Source organism: Manis pentadactyla, chromosome 2, assembly GCF_030020395.1.
Source record: "Manis pentadactyla isolate mManPen7 chromosome 2, mManPen7.hap1, whole genome shotgun sequence".
NCBI lineage: Eukaryota > Metazoa > Chordata > Mammalia > Pholidota > Manidae > Manis > Manis pentadactyla.
In genome coordinates, this window is record NC_080020.1 from 68,587,221 (window position 1) to 68,598,564 (window position 11,344).

An 11,344-nucleotide genomic window follows, 5' to 3' on the forward strand; every position below is an offset into this window, starting at 1 on the left:
TATCAAGGAAATCTATTACACTGAGAAGTTGCAAGACATTAAAATTTCTAGTTGAGACCAGTCTTGCAGTTTTGTTTCCATTTCCATACCCAGTCCCTCTAGTCCTTGCTTTTCCCTCAGAAGTGTCACCATCTTTTCTAATTCCTAATAGTTTCTCATATATACTGAGGTTTGAACTAATTAACCTGCCAGCCCCCAGAATCCAGTTCTTGCCTTATCCTTTATGCTTGTGACTCTGCTACTCACTTATTTCTTCTGATTTTGAGTGATCTCAAGATGCCAGGGCCTCTCTTTAAATCATACTGGGTATTTCATGTTAGTCAATAGCTCCCCAGTGGAAGAGGGGTCCCAGGTGGATGGAATATTTGTTTGAAAATGAATGACTAGAATCCAGAAACATCCTGTCTTTTAAATCGCACAGCTCCCCTCTCCCCAATCTAATTAAAATAAGAAAAAGCAAAGATTTTATTCTTTATGAGAAAGTTTGAGACATTGGAGAGAGAAGTGGGCATATATGATAACATAAAGGTTTATGTTTATTGCAAATCATGTCATGTTTACTTTCAGGGGAATAAACTTTGCCCCCTGTGGCACTCACAAAGGATCTGAGGGTCTTGATTCCAGATGAAAGAGAAGTAAACTAGCCAGTGTAACATGAAGGAAGCATGTGTGTGTGTGTGTGTGTGTGTGTGTGTGTGTAAAGGAGTGATGTTTACTAGGAAACTCCAGTGGAGGTATACACATTCTGGAAGGACTCATACAAATTTAGTATCCTGTCCTATATTTCTTTTCTTTCTTTATATTTTTCCTTTAACTTCTTTCCTTCTGTGATCCCTAAGCCTTCAGCAAAGTTTTGTTAAATATGTCAGCCTGCTGTTTACTGTACTGTAGGGAATAACAAGGTGAGTCCGTGCCTACACTTAGCACAGAATGGCATGAGGAGCTTGGAAGCTGGTTTAGGGAAGTCAGAGTTGGGCAGAAAGAGGTTGCCAGCAGAAGGGTGTGGCCGCAGACAGAGACATATGGCTGGCTGAGGGGGAAAGGGACAAACCAGCACACATTCTTGAACAGAAGAGCAATCTCAGATTCTCAGAGTTCCTAGGGCACAAGAAATTGCTTAAAGACCAAAGTCTCTCAGAGTGGGGTCTCAGGCTATTATTATATAGTCATTAAAGGGAAGGGTGACCCCTGGAGGCCAGAGCAGCCTACAGCGAGAACTTGATTCACCAATTCCAAGATGCATTCCTTAGTAAATAATAAAAAATGCCTGCCCTTCCCAAAATGCCAGCTAAGCATTTTGAAAAACACATTATTTTATTAGAATATCTTATTGAATTAATGTACAGTTAGAGCTAAAGGAATAAATGCAGACTTAGCAGTGTTTATTCTCCCAGGCTCCACCTGCTCCGTGATTTTCCTGAGCCAGAGTCAAGCATGCTTACTCTACTTGAAGAAACCCCAAGACATTACCAGTGGTATGAATGTCCTCTCATTCCATCCCCAATCCTCAACCTCTGCCAAAAAGATGTTGATTTGCTCATGCAGTACATTATAACCAGCAGTACTTTTGCTAGAATTAAATGTCTTCTTGTAATCTATGTGTAAATTTCTTCTTAATGAGATTTGAGTGTATTACAACCTTTGGCTTCGTCATCAGGCTTATTGGTGGGGAATTCTGTGTGTAGTGGAAACATACTCTGGACCCAAACTACAGAGTTAGAAAGTTATGTTTTCTGATCCCAAGGGCTATTAGGATCTACTATGCTCAATGCCGAAGCAGAGGCATTTTCAATAGCTCTAGTGAATGTAGAATTGTATCCAGACCTGGTAGATTATCTTTGAAACTTTGACAAATATGTTAGTCTCTTTTCAAATAACATTCTCAATTTTGCTAGTTGAGACATAGCTTTTGTCTCCTTAAGCACAAATTATGATCCCCAATTGCCTCACAACTTCTGTTCTGATCAAAAGTAGATTTGTTCTGTGGCTTGACTACTGAAAAGGTCGCTTCCTCTCTTTATCCTGGTTCATAATTTAAAATAATACAATGTGTTTGTTGTAAGATTCCTAATGGTTGTTAACAACCATTTGATCAATAAATATGAGAGATGCCCTAACAACAACAACCAAGAAAAAGTACACACTTCCAATTGTAAAATAAATAAGCAACCGGGATGTAATGTATAGCATAAGGAATATAGTCAAAATATTGTAACAACTTGGTATGGTGATAGCTGGTACTTAGAATTATCATGTATATAAATGTTGAATCACTGTGTTGTACACCTGAAACTAATGTAATGTAATACTGTGTGTCAACTACCCTTCAATAAAAAATAATTATCTAAAAAAAAAAGATTCCTAATGGAACTATTTTGTGAAGGGCAAAACATAAGAATCATTTGATTTGTTTTTGATTCAAGTGGGCAAGGGCCTCCTACGGAGGTGAAATAAATTATATTTAGATCATTTAGATTATTTTAAATATATAATCTTATTTTAAAAAGTTTAGTTGGTGTAAGTGCTTAGGCACCAGATACTCAGGTAGTGATGACTGTCCCAGAGTTCAAACACCAGAGCAAAAAGTTGTCATTTACTGTGGTCTGACTTTATAAAAATCTCTGTGAGTGCTACAAACTTTTTCCAACTGATGTTTTACAGAATTGCTTTTAAAAACCCCAGAGGGTAAATAGTATTCTCAGAATAAACAGAAAAATGCTGACCTTGTCAGATTTAGCGGCTGAAAGCCAAGCTCTTTTAAGACTTGGAGGATCAAGGGTCATAGTTATAAACAACGCAGATTAAAAAGTAAAAAGGAAAACTAGAAGGAATGAAAGTATAGTGAACTGCACCATGAATGTAAATAGTAAATACGTTGACTTTGACAAGAAGAGAATGAGGTATTTATGTAAAAATATACAAAAAAAATAAGGCAACTCCCTCACTCCAACCTCCTGCCTCCACCCAAAAAAAAAAAAAAAAAGTCCTGAGGCCTGAAACTACTTGAAAAAAAATGTTTCTTAAAGCATATTTAAAGCCGGAAATGAGTCACTTTAACTTCATCTGTTTTTGGTTTCAGAAGGGGAGAAAGGTCAAAGCTTCTTTGTTTTTAGTAAGCTGGTCACTATTTCTGATGTGTAACATGATAGGGTTCCCGGGCCCCTCATGAAACATGCACTTCCCAGACACCCAGCGTTGTATGCGAGAGTCCCCTACAGGGGCAGGCTGGGAAGTGGGTTTCCGAGAGGTGTCTTAAACAAAGGCGGGGCAGAGCATGCCCCATTATGGACTTTCATATCTGGATGTGTATTTCTGTAGCCACGTCTAGGGAGAACAGGATACACATATCAGCCATTCCTCTCTATACTTTCATACATTGTCAAACATTATAGCCCCACAATGGAACCATTACAGTCCCATTCATATCTAGGCACTAGACTCAGAGCAATGCATTTCATTTGTTGCCTTGACACAAATGATGTTTTCTGTTAAGCCTAGACAAATTAAAAAAACAAGTTAGGAAAAAAAAAAGGTTGGAAAACAATTCTCATTGCTGAGAACACAAGTACTCACTTCTAAAAAATGTGACAGTCTTTAAACCTATTGGATTCAGCATCTGTCCAATGGAAATACGGAAGTATAATATATCTAAAAATGTAGTGAGGCTGAACAGACCAAGGAGATACATTTCATGAAGTGAGCCCAGACCCTACTCTTAGCCTGGAAGGCCAAACTGTCCTCTTCATCAGGACAGAGAGAATGTGTCCTTTTCCATGTGTTCGCTGGATTTGTCAAGCTGAAGAGGTCTAGACGTGGGAAGATGGAGTTTTGGAACACAGAAGCCAAATGTGTAAATGTCTGTAGACACTGAGGATTCTCCAGCCCCTTCGGTCTGTTGGTGGCTGACCTCCCCTTTGTTGTCCTTAGCCACCCCATCTGGAGCATACTCTTTCACACACCCCTCTGGACTGCAGACTAGCTGTTTCTGACTTTGACTCAGCAGCATTTTTCAGGCCTGCTGTGCTCCTGACCTGGCTTCTCATGAACAGTATGCTCACTCTGGGTCATCACTACCATGCCTGTCACCGTTGTGCTTAATGGTTGGGATTTGATGTTTTTGACCTGGAGTTGAACCCAGTAATGAATAACTTCTCTATGCTGGCTCAGCGGCTGAATTATCAGTGCCTTTCCCTGATAATATGCATGTTTGAATGATTAGAAATGCAGCCTCCAAGTAGCAGTGGGTGATATTTGCACGGGCTGGGCTTAGTTGCCGGTTCTAGAGCTGGAGATATTCCAGCATAGATGCCTGTCCATAGAAGGGTTCCAAACTTGTGTTTAGTATAAGGACGGATTCCTGTATGACCCTCTCCTTGCACTCTCCTTGCACACCCTCCTCCCATTTAAGGAAGCAGATAAATGTTTCTCAACCATTGCAAATGAAACGCTTTATAATTTATCAATATTTTTATACATATTATACCACTGAATTCATCACGACTTTGGAAACTTAGTAGAGAAATTACTATTACAAAGTTATACCACTAGCAGGTGGAAAGTCTGAAACAATATTCCATGTCCAATTGTCTCCAATACCAGCAATCTTTCTACCACACTCTGCCTCTTTTCCATTGTTATTTATAAGAATAGTAGACCCACAGATGCAGAGTTTTAGAGCTATCTGAAACCTTAAATATTGTCTAATTTATCATTAATATTACAAAAGAGGAAATTTGGTTCTAAAAAAATGAAGTGGTTTACACAGAATTATTGGTAGAACACACCCATACCTTTTGACTTCAAATCTCTCTCTCTGTCACACACACACACACACACAGACACATACACAAAGAGAAAAAAAAGGAAGTATGAAATAGAAACTAATAAGGATTAGGAGACAGTAATAAGAAAATGTTCAATATAGTCACTGTTTCATTGGTAGTAAAATTCAGTAAGACTCACTTCTGGTATGAAAACTTCAACATAATGAGTCTAATTTTTCTTAACTACAGAGAACATGAACAAAGGCTACGTTTTAAATCAATTTTTAAGTTTATTTTTTATAGTTCTTTTTATTTATTGAATGTCTGCTTTTCTATAACACATCATTGTGATGTAAATATGACCAGAACATAGTGTCTATTCTCTGAGGGGTAAGTGTCTATTGTCTGAGGGGTAAGAATCACACATGCAGCAATTGGAAAGATCAATAAAAGAGAAGTAGAGGAAGTCTCATGAAAAAGTAAAAATGGAATGGATCTCAGAGAGGCAACATAATTTAGTGAAGGGAGGATTCAAGAAAGGAGAATGATAGGATATTTAGTGAGTGTTAAAACTGGTATTAGTAGTGATTTGGTAATAATGATAACTACCACTTATTCAGTGCTTATTATGAGTTAAGCACTCTACAAAGTTCTTTACATCTTATTTCATCTATCTTTTAATGAACTTTCAATATATGCACTATTATGCCTTTTGTAACTGAAAGAAAGAACAGTTTTCTCAAGGTAACACAGGTAATATGTGCCAGGATCACAGAACCAATAGATCATCATGCTTGACTCTGAAACCCATGCTTTTAATCCTTGTTCCATAGTCCTCTGAAATCACCTTTTGCCGAAGTTAGAAGCAAAATTTCATTATACCATTAGCCTAGATAGAACTTGATTTATATTAACAAAATTCAAGAGGTTATTTAATTTTTAGAGCTTTAGTAGGAAAATCAAACATGACATATTTTACCTTTTCTTGAGCCCACATTATAAATCTAGTATTAAAATTATTATTATTTTTATGTTTTTATTTAAGGTATCATTGATATACACTCTTATGAAGGTTTCGCATGAAAAACATTGTGGTTACTACATTCACCCATGTTATTAAGTACCCCCCCCACCCCATTGAAGTTACTGTCCATCACTGTAGTAAGATGCCACAGAGTCACTACTTGTCTTCTCTGTGCTACACTGTCTTCCCTGTGACCCCCACATACACCATGTGTACTAATCATAATACCCCTCAATCCCCTTCTCCCCACCTCACCACCCACCCTACCCCACCCCTTCCGTTTGGTAACCGCTAGTCCCTTCTTGGAGTCTGTGAGTCTGCTGCTGTTTTGTTTCTTCAGTTTTGCTTCATTGTTATACTCCAAGTGTTATATCACTTGGTACTTATCTTTCTCCATCTGGCTTATTTCACTGAGAATAATACCTTCCAACTCCATCCATGTTGTTGCAAATGGTAGGATTTGTTTGTTTCTTATGGCTGAATAGTATTCCATTGTGTATATATAACATATCTACTTCATTCATCTACTGATCCATTCATTCATCTACTGATGGACAATTAGGTTGCTTCCATATCTTAGCTATTGTAAATAGTGCTGCAATAAACATAAAGGTGCATATGTCTTTTTGAATCTGAGAACTTGTTTTCTTTGGGTGAATTCCTAGGAGTGGAATTCCTGGGTCAAATGGTATTTCTGCTTTTAGTTTTTTGAGGAACCTTCATATTACTTTCTACATTGGTTGAACTAATTTACATTCCCACCAGCAGTGTAGGAGTGTTCCCCTTTCTCCTCACCCTCGCCAGCATTTGTTGTTCCCAGTCTTTTTGATGTTGGCCATCCTAACTGGTGTGAGGTGATATCTCATTGTGGTTTAATTTGCATTTCCCCAATAATTAGCCATGTGGAGCATCTTTTCATTTGACTGCTGGGCATCTGAATTTCTTCTTTGGAGAACTGTCTGGTTAGATCCTCCACCCATCTTTTAATCTGGTTATTTGCTTTTTGGGTGTTGAGGCATGTGAATTCTTTACATATTTTCATTGTTAACCCCTTGTTGGATATGTCATTTATGAATATTTTCTCCCATACTGCAGGATGCCTTTTTTGTTCTACTGATGGTGCCCTTTGCTGTAGAGAAGCTTTTTAGCTTGATGTGGTCCCATTTGTTCATTGTTGCTTTTGTTTCCCTTGTCTGAGGAGGTGCATTGAGGAAAAAGTTGCTCATGTTTATATTTGTATTAAAATTATTGTTCCAATATTTTTGAAAAGTCATAAAAATGTGATTTTTAGAAACAGAACTTTAAAAAATCCTCAATTTTTAAATATGATCCTTTTCTCAATAGCCTCCTTTTAGCTTAAAAAAAACCTTGTTCTAATTGAGACATATTGACATTTTGAAAGGGTCCTCTTTTGGGGATTTTCTTCTGAGTACTGAGAAAATACCCTCTGTTACATAGCTGAGGGCAGAATGGTTATTTCACTGAAGGTATTTTAACCCCTATAAGCTTTAAACAAACCTGAAATAGGATGAAGGAGCTCAAGCTTTAATGCACTAAAATAAATGAATAATCAAAATCATATTCTTAGCTTTAACTAAAAGAAAACATATGTGGAAAGGTGCACAGATCTGTAGAAAGATAGGGTTTATCTGGTCACCTGGTACAGAAAGGCTACCAAGAAATTGGGCAGTGTTGTTCTCTATGGTTTAAATTGTCATTGAAAACAGACTCAATCCTTAAGTGATAATCACAAGCCATAAATCACCTACTCTGAATGTCTCAGAAAGTAGACCCCTCATCTCTGAGGAAGAAAAAATAAAGCAGTACAAAGTGTCCAATGAAGAAGGGAGCCCTATGCTGGTGACAGAAGAGGTTCCTGGATGTCCTGTTTCTAGGATGAACTCAAGTGTATGACAGTGTGGCTGGTGAGAAAGCTTCCAGGAATAGAGATAACACTTTATCCAGAAATGAAGACAGCTTACAATACAACCAGCATAAGAGTATTTCAAAAGCAGAAATTAGTGATACGCACATGTGCGCACACACCACAGTGCCTATGGTTGGTTCCTCATTACATGATTGAATTAACAGTATTTGAAAATAGAGTAAATGTCTGTCTAAAGAAGTAAAAAAGCTATAGTTGACCTGTAATATAATAAACATTTTCCTGTCATTATTTAGTCTTTTATGTGGAAATAACAAAATTTACTAATTTAATCCTCTATAATTGGTCATCAGATTATTTTCTTTCACCTGTACAGAGAACTTACTTGAGTACAAATATTTGTTCATATTCATAATTTCCTTAAACTACATTCTTATAAATTAACTTATTAGGTCAAAAAATATACACAACTTTCAGGCACTTGTTATGTATGGTCAATTTGCCCTAGAGAAAAGTTGTGCCAATTTAAGCTCCTGTCCACTAGAAGAGTACTTCTTTCTTTCAATGAGTATAACAATTTAAGTTTTTTTTTCTAACGTGAAAAAACAACTCATTTTTTAAAAGTATGCATTTTACCAAACCTTTTTATTTCATATGTCATCTTTCAGTTTTCTAGGTACATTTTTTTCTGATGTATTATTTTTTAACCATCAATTTTATCAGGTTGTTCCTTAAAGGTTCTCACTTTGTTGCTGTGATATCAGCAAATTGCCTGTAATTTCTTCTAGGTTTTTATGGTTTAATTTAAAAAATACATTTTTAATTCACCGAGAATTCATTTTGATGTACAGTGTGAGTAAAAAAAAAGCCCTAATGTCTTTGTACTTTTTAAAAAAAAAGTGTATTAAAAGCTATCTATTCACATGTAATTTTTCTTCAAAATCATTATATTAGAAAGCTAATCTCATATTCTAATGATATTCAGAGCATATTTATGTTATCTTCAACACCAGTTGAAACTTATAAAGCCATAAAAACACACCACCCTGGGATTTATAAGCATGCTTTGATTTTGATCAGAAGTGGAACAACTCAGCTTGATCACTTATTTCATTCAGAAGACATGGTTTTGATTGGCTTTTTGCTCTTTCTAAAAATAAAATCTGACCTCAATTTATGAAGATTAACTATCACTAAGGATATTTCAAAGGATTTGTACTAAAGGTACCCCAAAATTCCCAAAAGGGGATTTCTAAAAATATCTGAGCAGTAGAATAAGTCTCTGTCCTCCTACAGTGACTAGTTTGAAACTGGCAATGTTCATTTTGTAGTAAACTTTCTGGTTTGGTTCCTACAATTTTGTTTTCATTATTTAATAATTATACTCTTCATATTTTCTGTAAGAATCAATTTGCTCCATGACCAATCTCTTATTAAACACCTCTTAGAATTTCAAAATGTTCATGTACTTGTGGGAAAGACCATTTATTTGAGAGCAAGGACAGGTATGTGTATATATGTTTTAACCACACTAATTATAGAGTGTATCAAGCATAGTATCTCATAGATAGAGATACAGTTATGAACAATATTCTTATTAAGCATATTCTGGCAGATTTAGTCATGAGAAGCATAGCAAACTAAGAGCACAATTAATATGTTATGTTAATTACAATTATATGTTCTATCAACACACTTTTTTGACAGAAACTTCATTTCCAGAAATACAAAAGAAAACACTGGGATACATTGTAGGAAGTCAAGTAGAGGTTTTATTTAAAGGTGGCAAACCAGTGGCCCTAAATTCTTCGTATCACTTAAATCTGTTTCTTCAGTGTGAGTGCCATTGAGCAATTCCTGTGCCCTGAAGCTACCATAGCTTTCTCCATGCCTAGGCCTGAAGGTATTTGAATTTGTAGTCCCTTACTTGGAATTTTTCAAAAACATTAAATACTAATTAAACAAGTAAACCCCATACATCTGAAAACTATGGTTATTCTTTTATGAAAGGGCTACAGTTAGAAAAAAGCAGAGTAGGGGACTTACCCTTCAGTCAGGAGAGAGAGAGTAATGGAATGATGTGTGGATTCTTTACCTTTGGAGTCACTAACCTAGTGACCTGTAACCTCTTAATTCTTACCTACAAGTTCAAAGAGACCTCAGGCTTTGGGGTCAATTTTTCCTCTGGTCAGGGAAGTTCAAGGAGCACTAGGCCAAAAGCACAGATAGAATCCACTGGCCTTCTCCTTCTATTCCCACTCCCAACTTCATTCTGTACCTTGAGGGGGGCTTGTGTGCACATGGGTATTCGAACCACATGTCCACACACAAAATCTGTCTTCCCCCTTTTTATAGTATTCTTTGAATTCAATTCCAGTGGCACTGAATTGGGACTGAATTCCACATTCAGTCTGGCAATGAGAAGGTGAGTGGATGTGTGAAGTTTGCAGTGTTGTTTTCCAAGTTTCCAACCTTCTGTTTCTGTTCCTCTTTCCCCGTCTCAATGGTAATTCCACCCACATATGCAGAAGCATCGATTTTTCTAAGCTTCTTTCTACTATCTTCCCTGCCACACACACTCATCAAAAAAGGAAGAGATCTAATATCTGCCATGTATAGATGTTAACTGATTGATTGACTGATGACACTTGGATGTGAATTCCACATTCAGTCTGGCAATGAGAAGGTGAGTGGATGTGTGAAGTATGCAGTGTTGTTCATATTTTCTGTAAGAATCAATTTGCTCCATGACCAATCTCTTATTAAACACCTCTTATAATTTCAAAATTTTCATGTACATTTCCCACCAGCAGTGCAGTGGGAAATGTACATCTTCCCCCTTTTTCCAAAGCCACTTTGCAGCCACAACTCAGGACTAATGGTGCCTACAGAGGTTGTGCTGTCAATTGCTGAGAGAGTAGACAGAAAAAAGGCCTCTTCAGGCCTTAGAAGCAGGCTCAGGATCATCTGAGCAGAGTCTGGAAGGATGGGTGTAGGCTGCAGACGGGCATGTCTCCTTAGCAGAGTGTACTGCTTGCTTCATGGGAAGCAGCATGGCTGGAGGAAGGCCCCAGGGGGTCTCTAAAGCACAGCAACCTGAGCAAGGGGTCTTTTTGCCTCAGTCCATGGCTGGTAACTGTTTTTGGGGACTAGAATCTTGGTGATTCACCTAGTGTTGGTTTCCAAACCAACATGTTTATTCTGCCATATTCTTCCAAAGACCACAGATTTGCCTGGGACTCTGATCTTGAAGATTATTTCTCCACTTTGTTCTGCTGATGACTGGGATTTCTACCCGGTGTCTACTCCACGATCCTTGAGCATTTTATTAATCCAGGGAGCAGGAGTCTCTGCTCAGTATCTTTTGTGTATGATTCTGATTCTGATTGCTGGTCTTCCCTCACACCAAAGCCTCCCCTGGGTCCTCCTGACCACCTAACTGTGCTCTATGGGCTCTCCTTTTAGCTCCATTGTCTGATCTAATCTGGGATAAAGCGAAGCTTTTGTAGAAGAGATCCCAACAAACATACTTGTCCTGGGCAGGACAGCTCCAGGCCTGTGGAGTACTATTTCCTACTGTGAGGAAACAGTAGCAGCCATGCACCCAGGAATAGGCCTTTACTAGCCCCTTCTGAACCTATTCTCCTTGAGAGATTAAGAGGCCATTTCAAG